The sequence below is a fragment of the Python bivittatus genome, unplaced genomic scaffold (genome assembly GCF_059951505.1).
Source record: "Python bivittatus isolate LINGU-HERP-01145 unplaced genomic scaffold, Pbiv_v1 ctg000320_np1212, whole genome shotgun sequence".
NCBI classification, from domain to species: Eukaryota; Metazoa; Chordata; class Lepidosauria; order Squamata; family Pythonidae; genus Python; species Python bivittatus.
The window spans coordinates 6,463,763-6,476,981 of record NW_028277052.1 but is presented as its reverse complement, the minus strand read 5'-3'; positions in this window follow the sequence as shown (position 1 = coordinate 6,476,981).

The following is a 13,219-nucleotide window of genomic DNA, read 5'->3' as shown; positions in this document are numbered from 1 at the left end:
TTGTGCTGTGTCCCATTTCTCATTCAACTTGACCTAAGAGAGTCTGGCTTGAGAAATGTCTTGCAAGGGAGAAGAGCACTCTGATGAAATCCTCATGCATGGAGAGTCTTAGAAGATGGCAAAGGGGATGGGTGTTTATGTGCAGGTGTGACTATGCCTGTCTGCCATTATATAATATGCTCACCAGAAATTTCCAGCCTCCCTGGCTTGTCACACTTCAGTCCAAGCCCCGTGGAAGGCATCACGGGGGGGAAAAAATCAACATCTTCCCACTGGGCTTTTCAGAGCAGTCAAAGTGGGTAGCCAGGAAGGTTTCAGAGTGATTGAAAGATCAGGAGGTGTGCAAAGTTTCAAAGGAATTCTGGACTTGCGCAAAGCACTCCATTGAAACTGCTCACAGACCAATGCTTCACCCCCTCCATTTCAAAGAAGGAACTTCAACTGCTCTGTGGCTTCACTTCACATCATGCCAACAGTCTTGGACCTCTTGATAGGCAAGAGGAAAAGAATCAAAATATTCCAAAGTTGCTTAATGAGAAGAGAAGCCGAATTGTCTGTGTAGCACAAGATTCCTCCTTGATGTACATAAGGGGCACTTCAGCCAGGCCTAGAAAAGACACATTACAGAAAATGCTAGTAGTAGCACTGCTCCCCTCCCTTCCAACAGTAAATGTTGCTCAATAACACCAGCAAGAGAAATTTAAAAGGTATTATCAAATATTCTAAGAATAACGTAGAACAACAAAAGCCTCTTTTCCAAAAGAAAACTTGAAAAACGGTACACTTACTACTGAGGATGATATTGATGATGATTTGGTTGATTTAACAAAATCTTTTACTAATTAAATGCTTAACTATACTTTTAAAACTGGCAAGGCGCCGTTTAACATAATATTCATCCCAGCATATCTGTAGGGTTTCAGGCTGGGGAATGCAATTCTCTAGTGTCTAAAGCTTTCTAGGGTTCACAGGAACATTTGGTCCCAATTACAATGTATTAACAACCCAGTTGAGGGCTGCTTCCAAAATGCATGCACACAGGCTTACATGTACATACATGCATCGTAGTTTCATTTGCTACAATTACATTTGGTATACGCAGGCAGCAACACTATTAAAGGGAACTGGATTTAAAAGGCGGGGGGGGGGAACCAAGCTTGCTCCTAGTTTTCTCAAATCCTTCCATTTCCCCCACCCCTTTTTCTCTCCTTCCTCCATTCCATCTGGAATTTTCTCCCCCCCCCACACACACACACCTCATTTTCTCATCTTTCACATATTTCTGGCTGCTAATTGTGTTATGTTGTATATGCGTATGAGAGAGAATTAATTCTAACACTCCGTATCCATACTGTTTGCTTGAATTTGTTTCTCTCTACTTGCCAATAATTATTCTTGCTTTTCCAGCTTTCTTCCAATATGATGTGCCCCACTGCTATTAAAAAGGACTTCAGGAGAAATTGGACATTGGCAGCTGGAGACTCTGGTGACCAATTAATAGTGTGTCCCAAATGCCAGCCAGGACCGTAATTAGAGTAATAAATTCTACACTGCAGAGGAAAGATGTAGATCGCAAAGGGTCAAAACAGCATTCCATACTTTATTGGATTATAGTCAAGAATCATAGTCCCAAATCCAACCAAGGCTTAATTTGAGTCAAAGTTCAACTTCAGTATCTATTTTCAGATGAAAGTTGAGTCCTAGAATCTATGAAGAAAGGAAGCTATTTCTGAGCCTATTCAGGGTGTCATTCTCTCACAGAAAATCCATCTCCAGCAGGAACATCTGTAAAATTCTTATCTGAATTTCTCCCTCCTATTTGGATTTTTTTCTGGTTGCACGCAGAGTTTACCATGGTCTCAGTTTTTGCATGATTTTTCTCCTTCCATGGCAACAGTGCATGCTCTGATTAGAAAAAAAATCCTACAAGAGTGTCACGTTGTATGAAGATCTTTTGTGTAGTGTTTTACCAAACACTTACTTGGAAAGAGAGCTCCCCCCCACACACACACACACCATCCCTGGGATGACTGATGAACTAAAAACTTTGATGGTATAGCCATATAGTGATGCACTCTGGCTGATGTTTTTGCAATGCCAGGGAAGGTGAGGATTTAAATCTGTCTTATGGTTTAGTTCTGATTGTCAAATAGGTTGTCTAAACTACAATCACTATACAAAAAGGATATTAATGCAATTATACCTACAGGCAGAGAGGAAGGAAGCTGGAATAGATTGACACCACATAGTCACTAACTACCGAGATGAAGAAGAATGCCATATTTATCATTGCTGTTCAAGAATCAGCCATTTCTAGAGCTGTAGGCCCCCAACAACTGGAACCATCAGTGGTGGGAGAGCCATCTCAAGAATAAATGATAAAACTCATATGTTTGCATTACAAAAGTCAGAGTTATTTTATTATAAAGCATTAGTTGGTGTGGTGATCTGCCCATGTGTAGTGTTGCTTCCAAATGCCATTGGTCCCACAGAAAACTGACAGACATCTTCCACCTTTGTGACATTAAAGGACCTGGAGTTGCTATGGAGATGAGGAAGGGAAAACATTTCCTGACACCATCACCTTCTTCAACAGAGTGCTATTAGTTCACATGCTGGAAGAGGGAGAGTGGTGGGTCTGAGCTTTCCCCCCTAAATGCAGTCATAAGAACACAGCTACTAAGCTGGAATGTCATCTCCTGACACAATGACTCAGAAGAGTTGGATTGGGTTGGAGGGAGAAAGTGCTTTAGTTAAAACACAAAAATATATCTTTAAGAAGCTGGCAGGAACAGGGGATATTGCCAGCCAGGCACATTTTCTCCCTGTCTATATGTCCCTTCTAAGGAAAGCATCTTTCTAAAGCTACTTGCATTTAGTTGGATTTATTGCTGCCCACCATATTCCATGTTAACAGCTTACTCCATTTAGAAAGGGGGGGAAAAAATGCTCACCTCTACTTTTTTGTCAGCCGAATCTTTTGAAAACTAAAACTCTCATCTCTCTCAAAGGGAAGACTCTTTGCTATTCTTATATACATCTCACTCCTCTCTTTTTAATGATTGCACTAAATCAACTTTTCACTGAATCCAAGCCCTTTCTGGGGGAGCGGGGTAGTTCCTCTAGCCTGGCTTTTAATATATAATACTAACAGGTATGTGTGTTAAATACAATTGTGTTAATAATTTGGGGAAACTGGAAGAGCAAAAGTCTTGAGCAGCCAACACTATCCAGTTCTGCAGTTAATAGGGAAGAGGGACAGAGAGAGAAGCGGGAGAACATATTTATTGGTTAAAAGTTTTGTTTTTAATTAATACTGCACCTAGTGCAATATCGGTTGATCTTCATAAGTGGTTAATTAAAAACAAAAGCATCTGCCTTGCTGAATGTGAGCAAAAGCTCCAGTGTTTTGCCTGGCTGGCCAACCAGAGGAGATGCCTTTGTGTTGATTCCAGCTTGCTTGCCTTTACCATCTCATTATCAAATCTGTTCTGCCCTTGAACGTAGGTGCTCCATTGTTTCCCATTAAGGTTATTAATAGCACTCTCCTCAAGGCACCAATTCTTTTCCCACTTTTGGTGCAGCCTGGGGACTGCCAATAGATTCATTAACCTGGTTCATATGGTGTACAGATTTTGCAATCCGCACTCCAGCCAGGAGCTTCCTCTAAGAAGACCGGTCAAAAATCAATGCACTGGATTCCCTGACATGTTCAGATGAAAATTGTAGTGTAACACTTAAAATAGGCTTGAGATGACTTTTTTAATCCTAGGTAAAAAGACCAAGAAAATCTTGACTCTGCTCATTGGCCGAATACAGTTCCAGTCCACTTTGCATCATCATCATCATATTCATTCATTCATTCATTCATTCATTCATTCATTCATTCATTCATTCATTCAATTTATATAGCCACCCATCTCAGACCAGTGACTCTGGGTGGCTTGCTGACTGTGGCTTTTGTCTATGCAAAATACTAAGAGTTCTCCCTACCATCCAAAAGGTTGTCTCTCCTTGGTTTAGCCTGATATGTGAAACTTGGCAGTGTCTCCTTGGGGTATCAGATTTCTTCCCCCAGATTGCCTAAGTTTTCCAAGTTATTTAGATAAGCAGTTGAAAGCAAACGTATCTTCAATGTGTCATGGCAGCTAAAAGATTATTCCTCCTGCTTTTAAGCAATCCACTACATGAAGCTCCAAGTCCAATCTAACTCTGGAAAAAGGGTTCTTGAATTTTTCCCTACTAGCTTTATTCAAGTTAATAAAAGAAACATTTGATTCCAAAATTCCTTGCAGAGAAGCAAAGTTTAGTAAAATTGTCATGAATGCAGAGGGGTCTTCTGATACTCCTGTAATTATGAGTTGGCCAAGAGGTATATGTGGATGTCCTATTTCTCATTGTACAATCCCCTCTCCAGCATCTGCAGACTCCCCAGCTCCCCATACTTCCTTTAACTTCCAAAGGAAGACTTCAGTTGAGAATTCTTCCTGTTTACCCCTCCCTGAAATTGAACAAATGTCACTGCTAAAGAGAACTGTTGCTCTTGAGAACTGTTGGGGAATTTCTGCTTCCCTTGGAGACAATCAAAGCAATTTCTCTGCACACATATCGGTGGGCTGTCATCGAAGGACAAATCTTGAGAAGCTTTGGCTCCAAAAAACCTCACTCTTATTATCTCCCTCTGGACTTTCTGTCCAGATGCACATTACTTTGTTGTTTTTGAATTACATTTCTCCCTTTGGTTCCTAAGCAAGCGAGTCAATGCGCCAACTTTTCATCAGGGACGCTGTTTTTACAATCCCCAGATGATTCAAAGGACAGTTCAACCTGGCTTTGCTAAACTAGGAAAAGACATAGAATTCTGGCTCATCTGCGTATCTGGAGAAGAAGCTTCTTCCACAAACCCTTCAGATCATGCTGTACTAGGGGGAGAGACCTTTGTCTTTGAGATTCTTTCTGGCAAATGTTTAGGCTGGTAATTACAGATGGAAGCTAATTAAAAATAATAATGGAAAAGACTAGGGAGAAATGGCACTCTAGGGAGTCAGATCAGTTCTCTGTTGCTCTTTTGGGCAGATAATATTTACTGCAAAGTGGGCCTGGGTATAGTGAAATTGTGTGTAGGAGGCAGCAGAGGAGAAATGCCAGCGCGTGTGTTTGTGTATGTGGTAAAACTGAAAACATACCATGAAATAAGCCATGGAGATCTGAATGATAGAAACCAAAGGATACCAGAAGGGGTACGGAAAAAATTAAGAAAGAAGAAGGAGGAGGAGGAGGAGGAGGAGGAGGAGGGGCATATTTTAGCAGTGCTATTTTTTTCTTAAGCACAAGCACACTCAGACAAGGATGTATTTTATTTCCACACCAGCACATGGAGGAAGATAAATCGCAGCAGCAGCTTGTGCAACCTATGACTGAGTGTAGTTTCTGCCCCAGATTGCTCAGTTATACTAGGCAGAAGGTTTCAGAAGGCCATTAGCAGAGAAACTGTACAGAACATGTATTTTGCATCTTTTCTTATCATTCTCGTTCAAATTATTTGTGAGATTCATTAAAAAAGAAAGATACCTTCAGTGACATTTTGAGGTGTGTTCCCTTTAGTAATGAGGTAGCCAAGTGGTCTATGTAAATATCCTGTCTTTCCCTTCTCCAGGGCTTTCTGCATTTCCATTAAATCCCAAGGGAAGATATAACAAGGGGGATCCTCTTGTAGGATTTTGTTTTTTGTTTTTTTCAGGTGGGGAAGTGGGAGCAACCAGGGAACCTTCGGAGTGACGGAAGAGAGGAAGGGGAAGAAAGAATCTTTTGAGAAATTGGGAGATTTGGACATAATATTGTTAGAATGGTGTCCTCTTATCTGGTGTGCTGCCTTCCAGGAAAACAAGGATGGCAGATGGCAAAAAGTTCATCATCAGATGAAGATTGAGGCAGCTGTTCCTGCCCTCCTACAAATGCACCCAAGAGTGAAAATGGTATTATTTGCTGGAAAGTTCTAGAGCATGCCATTGACCTTAAATGACGTTTTTTCTCCTATTGCTATTTAGCACTACTTCCACACCATAAACTTATTCTGGGTTTACATCAGTGCGACTACCTGTGATGGAATGGAATTATGAAGGCCAGACTCAGGGAGAAAAACATTTTCTTTCATCTCCTGAGGCGAGAGGGAGAGATAAGAGGATGAGACTGGCACCTCCCTGAGGAATTCACAATGTTGTGGCTGGCATTACTTGGGAGCTGGGGTTTCAGTCTGGGAAGATTCTTGCTGGAGGTTGTAGCTAATAAACATTGCTGGACTGAATTTACATGGTCTCTTGGAGTTCCTTGGGCTAGGCCTGACACTACCTCAGATTCTTCCAAATAATCCTGGAGTGGCCATTTAATGGAATGTTGTGAATTATCCAAGGAAAACCGCTGGTCTCTCATAGGATCCTAGTGTCCCTGGGAGATGGAAGGACCAGGCTCACACAAGTTAGCTTCAGCTCTTACTCCATGAGCTTGGATGATGTCAGTGGTCAGGGCTTTGGGGAGAAGCCCCTCCCACTCCTCCTAAGTCCCTCTCCTAGCCAGAGGTATTGTCTCATAAGAGGCAACACCTGAAGGAAGAATGACTTCAGAAGGAAGCAGAGACTCCATTCTGGCTTGCACAGGCAAGGCATAGAGGCCTTAACATTCATATTTGCCCTATAACCCAGAATTTAGGGAATTGTTTAAAATTAGGGTAGTTCCTTTCTTTCTTTGTCATAGTTCCTAGCTACCTTTCAGCAGAAGAAATTTCTGTCCTTCTATACATGGGAAAAACCTGACCAATTGTCAGTTTTCTTCATTGCGCTCCTTTAAAAAAAAAAAAGGAAAAGAAATGGGGGGGGGGGAAAGGCCTACAATTATTCATCATGCACCACAAAGCAGAAAGAAATTTGAAGTTGTGCTTTGAATTCTTCTCTCTAGATAGCATGTTTAGTGGCAAGAAGGTCATGGGAGTCTTCCTATTAGAGGTAGTGTTTTGGGGGGGAAACCCCTCCAAGGTTATGGCACCATCAGGCTGATGAGGGGTTGTCAGATTCAGAAATCCTCTCTGCTTTGTGATTCCCGAGGGAGAAAAGTCATTTATAGACCTCACCCTCCTTCTATAAGGTGCTTTTACTACAATTTGGAAAGCAGCATTAACTCAGCTGAATGTACAGAGGGGCAAAAAACTCTGGTTATTGCTAAAAACATGAAAGATGACAGAAAACTTGAGAGGTCCAACTAACCTTTAGCAGTCCTGCTGAGAGGGGAAAATTCAGAATATCACAACAATGTTTCTTAAAGCCTTGGTTTCTTTGATCCTTTTCATGTTAGATGGAGAGCGTTACTAAGGATGTGGGAAGTAGAAGCAGCCCTGATTAATGTCTCAGATTTGTCCTGGGCTAATTGTGCTGAATTCACTTCTGAATTCATTTTAGGGCTGTAACTGCCACCAACTTGGATGGCTCTACAAGTCAGGTGGATAAAGTCATGGAGGACAGGTCTATCAAAGATTTAAAGATGCAACGTTACTTCCCAGCTGGTGGCAGCACGTCTCTGAATGCTGAGAAAGGGATATGTCTCTGCCTTCTGAGCATCCTGAGTCATCTATTTGCCCGTTGTGAGAAACAAATGTTGGACTAAGATGGGCCTTGGTCAGATCTAGAAGCGTTCTTGTTCTTAAATAACACATGCAAAATATGCACACACACACAAAAGCATGTTAGATATGGATAACTCAGTTGTTTATTTGCAGAAGAAAAGGGGGAAAAAAGATAGAATTTGCAAAATTTGGGGAGTACACTTTCAGGTTCCATGGGTCAATATTCTCGCCCATCATACATGCATCACATGCTGGAAAAACCTCTACTCCACCAAGACCAGAGAACGAACCTATCATATAATAAAGCAGAGCACTCATCTGCCCAGGTCAATATTCAGTACTCTAGCTTGCAATGACTCTACAATGGGACAAACCTTTTTCTCCACTGGAGATGTCACTGACTGGACCTGGGATCTTCAGTTAGTAGGATTCAATTTCATCCAACAGATCCCACCTCTTAGTATATATCTTTAGGGTTGCAGCCTAATGTTCCTTTGTTCAGATGGTGTTGGAGACAGAGGTTGGGTTCACACACTGGGCTAAGGCAAACTGTGATTTGTTTGATTTTAGCTTAGCATATTATGCAAACCCACTCCCTGCTCCCTGTAATGAGTGAACCCAGACAAGTGAGGTTTGTTCAATAAACTGTGGTTTAAAGAAACCACATCTGGGTGCCATAGGTTAATCCAGAAAGATTCAATGCCACTAACAGTCACCGTCTTCTGTGCATAATTATGAAGTTATGGACATTCATGCTGCTGTCTAAAATAGTGGGGTAGCCAGTGCTCTATGTTATGACCACAGTCATAATAAAACATTGGAATAAAATGGATTCCACTTGTTTTCAGAGTGTGTGCTCTGCTGTCAAGAACATTATGATAAAGATGGAGGAAAAATTTTGTTCCTTTGGATCTTTTTATATGCCTTTATGAGTTTTTACTTCCTGAACCTATAGACTAATTTTCCTTTATGGGGAGAAAGGGAACATGGGGAAAAGTTCCCATGTACAATATGACCCCTTTCATTCCCCTTTTTCAAAATTGTTTTATTTCCTCTGTCTTGAAGGACCTTATGCTATCTATTCTTTAAGTCATCCAAAGTATGAGTATCAGGAGAATAACTTCCTCATGTTCTGCTAGCTCTGGATATGAATCGTATCCCAATCTAATTCACATTAGAAGGAAAGATATAGATTCCAATAGAAGAGAATCTCTGTAGCTCAGGGTTGAACTGTGGAGTCCTTGGTGCTCTCTGAGCTTGGTCGTTTGCTTGCAGATGTTTCATTACCCAACTAGGTAACATCTAGACTAGATCCTAGCCAAAAGCCTAAACCATGTGCAGAAAGATTCCTATCAATGTCCTTTTTGAAGCATTGACATCCAACAGTGATTTATAAAATCACTTAACGTTTTGTTGAAAAATCCATTTTCCCTTATCTGCAGGCAAAGACAGGGAAGTTACAGGATTGTGCAAAACTGTGATGGGGATGTGGTGTTCAATGATGAGTCAATCAAACAGCCCTCCTGAAGCCAATCCACAAAGCAAAGTGTTGTGGGTCCTTTGCCTATCATATCAGAGCTGCCATATCACCTCAGTCTGGCTACGTTTGTGCCTGTTCCATGATATTTGGTGCATGTGCAGTGTCTTGAAACAGTGGTGAGTAAAGATAGATCAAACTCACCTCATTGTTTTACAAGTGGCACACATCTCCAATCTTGCCTCAAGAGCCAAAGCAGACTGCCTTCCTTCCAACAATCAAACTGAAACGCTGAGATAGATAATACCTGCCCACTTTGCACAGGATTAGTAGATAGGAATGAAGAGATAAGCAAGAGAATAATGTGAAATAAAGTAATTATAAGGTGAGATATGCAGCACTATGGATATTCCACCATCAATCACACCTTTGATTCTCATAGCCAGGTTCACCCATCTGCCTCTAAAGCCACAACTTAATTTTTTGTTCCTTTAGAACTATCTATATCTTTTCAGATGTCAAGCGAAGAGACCACCTTTAGGGACAGCCCAGTATCTGGGCTTGACCAGGATACAAAGAGAGAAATTCTAAGACAATTGTAGCAACACAAGCATAAGTCACTTCAATCAGATTAATGAAATCCATTTAGCAAAATCACAGGCTTATTCTGGCGCTAATATGACTTAAGGCCTAGTGCAAAGGCTAAGTTAAAGCACGTTCTGTCATACAACCTGAAATGAGAAAATGGAATTCTCCGTCACTGATCAAACCTTAGGACCAAGTATGCCTACTGCCACCCTCTGGCTGAATAACCAAGAAGCAGGTGCTCTGCAGGATGGAGGTGCACAGAAGACAGTCAATACTTTGCAAGCTAGCTAATTGCACAATAATATACAAGAGCAGAGAATATCTTCTCAGCCCCTAAAGGCAACTACCTCGTGGCCTACAGTATAGCATTAGAATGGAAAATGTGTTACTCTGTGCTCAGATCTGTTAGCATTCACATTTCATTCTGTTTTAAAACCTGGCCTTGACTTAAGGGAGAATGGACCCTTCAACATGTCGTAGGGTCCAATCATACATGATTTCTGAAGCATAAGGTTCAGATTTGAGAAGTGCACCAGAACTTCAAGAAAAGAGAGACTCAAGGACATAAAGGTTTGTGGACTGCAAGATGTCATGATTAAATTTTCTTATCTGTTCTTTAGTTTGGAGCAGACGTTGGCTAGAATTAAATAGACCCTCAAGCTAAGATCAACACCTGGAGACTACATCCATGTAGTCCTCTTAGGAGCATTATGGAAGTAGTTTGCCATTGCGTCATCCTGGAAGATTTTTTCAATTTTCCACTCTGGCATACAGCTAAGGGATTTTCTAACATGTCTCATCCAAGTACTGACCAGACCCAACACTGCTCAGCTTCTAAGATCAGCCAGGTGCTGCCATAACCAAAGCCAGACCTAGAAAATGAGTCCTGAATCTTGTGGCACAGATGACTATAGATATAAAAGGCAGAGGCAGATGGCTATCCTTTGTTGATAAAAGCCAGAAGAACAACTTTCAATACTTATAAGAAAACTGTCTAATACAGACAGTTTTTAAGATCCATGTAGCCATTCATACATCTTATGTGAAACACAACTGTGGAGAGTGGGTACAGGTCAGCAAAAATGTTCAATCCTCAATTTTTTTATCCCCCAAATTCTTAACCTCATTGATCAAGAAGTCTGAAAAGAGATACTAATCATATTCACATGAACACAAGTAGAAGGCTCCATACAGACAGCAATCCCAATTAGGCAAGGTTTCTAATTGGACTGGGATTGGAAAGGTTTTTGTTGTTGTTGTTAGATTTATAGTCTGTCTTTCATCCAAGTGGCTTTCTTGGGGTCTCCCTTCATTTTATCCCCACAAGAGAAACCCTGTGAGATAGGTTAGGTGGGGAAAGAGAGCGACTGGTATAAAGTCACCATTGTATTTCCATGGCTGGGGGAAAACATGAACCTCGTTCTCCTCAGTCCTAGTTCAACCACTACACCATATGGGCTCCACATTTCCACTTCCATTCATGTTGTCCCAGCTCTGTTGGTGGCTGGAAGATTCCAGCCTAATCTGGTGGATTTATAAGAATGGGAGAGGAGAAATGCAGAAAGTATAAACAAGCATCCACCATCAGTGGATGCCCTGAGAGCTAGATGTAAGAGGAAATCCAAATTTCTTCTTCAAAGAGGGGAACGATACAAAAGAACGTGAAAGGTTTGGGATATGAGCTACCACTCCCACTTGCTCAGAGTCTGTCTGTTATGGCTAGAATTTCCTGGAATGTTTTTTCCCCCAGTTGGTTCACCCTTGTTTCTGTGGGAGCCTGTCACAAGTGAAATGAACTTATGCAGAATATTGTTTTGGACCTTTCCCATAATATGAGAAGATTGTGATGGAATGGACTTATGAAGGCCAGGCTTAGGGAGATAAATGTGTTCTTAGCCCCCAACAGGAGCGTGGGAAGTTCAAGAAGATGAGTCTGGCACCTCCCTAAGGAATTCACGGTGTTGTGGCTGGCTGGCTTGGGAATTTGGGTTCAGTCTGGTGAGATTCTGTCATGAGGTAGAAGCTAATAAATGCAACAGAACTGTATTTGCATTGTCTTGTGGAGTTCTTTGGGCTGAGCCTGACAATCAGGGACTGAATGCCTAGGGATGCCTTAAGACAAGGCTTACATCCTCTTCTCCCTTTTAGCTCTCCTGTGCAGTGAGTGCTTATACAGGGGTCCCTTTTTAATTCATCACAAGGGCTACTGTTGCACCCTTTCTCGTCCTTCTGTGCTTCAAGGGGCCTGAAAACACTGAGCAGGGTCTGACTGAGAATCAATCACCTGTACTCTATTTTTAAAATGAATTACAAGAAAACAATAATTTAGCTCTTAAAATGCCTTCGCCAAGAGGTTGCAGGTCTTTTTTTTTTTAATTGACCAGGTTTACCACGGCTCTTTAGATCCTCGGCCTGACTTCAGTTCTTAATTGGCTATCTCTGAAGGACAGAAGAACCTTGTTCACACAACAATCTTCCTAGAATATTTTGAAGTGTTTGTGGGAGACATGGGCGAATGCTTTCATGGAATCTGCAGCTATTCACTGCTTGGTGAATATGTCACAAAACATGTCAGATTGTAGAACTCTATTATTCTTTTTACAGGCTGGCTCCATCTTCTCACATGACATTTTATTAAAGCCACCATTTGCCATGTTAAGCAGCTTCAGCAACAAAAAGAAAACCACTGAAAAATCTGATTTTCCAAAATGGAGAGATTTGTCTGTCTGTGTGTGCATGTATCAGTGGGTACATGCGGACATGATTTTTATTTCTCTCTCTCCCATTTGAACTGATTTCCAAAGCTGGGCAAGATAATATAAGAATATTATATTATAAGGGGTTGGAAGGACCCACCAGTCAGCTCTGTAATAAGAGCATACAACTTTCATTTTTAAAAGCAAGGATCCTTAAATTATTCCTTGTGCTTTTCGCTGAGAGACAGATTGAAAATAAAATAAAAATGTACACATGTTAAGAGTTCAAAGGACTCGTGGCACAGACTGATGGCAACTCGGAGCTCATATTTGTCTATTGGGTCAATTCATTATATTTCAATAATTTTTAAGGCATGAGAATGAACTCCTATGACAGTCAACTTGGCATCTTCCAGATATGTTGACCATGTTGGCTGAGAATATTGGAAACCACAGTTCTGACACATCAAGGTGCCAGCTGGGAAAGGATCACCTATGAGCATATTTATCATTTGATGACTGCTGATATTACGTGGGAAAAACAAAGCAAAAGCTGAGGTAGGAACCAATTGCTGGACATTGCCTTAGCCCACATCAGACCATTCATGTCTCTGCTTCTGGATTATCTACAAATTTTGTTGGACTGAAAATGCCATCAGCCTCAGAACTCACTAACTTGTTAAGGTGGATAGAAATTAAAACTCAGTGATGTCTGGAGTGTCCACTCTCTGTCCCTACCTTGCACTGATTGAATGTATTTCTCCAGGATTTCAGACAGGATTTCCAGATAAGCATGGAAAAACCAAGGACTGAGCTACAGCTCTCCTCCATGGGGCAAGGCCAAAT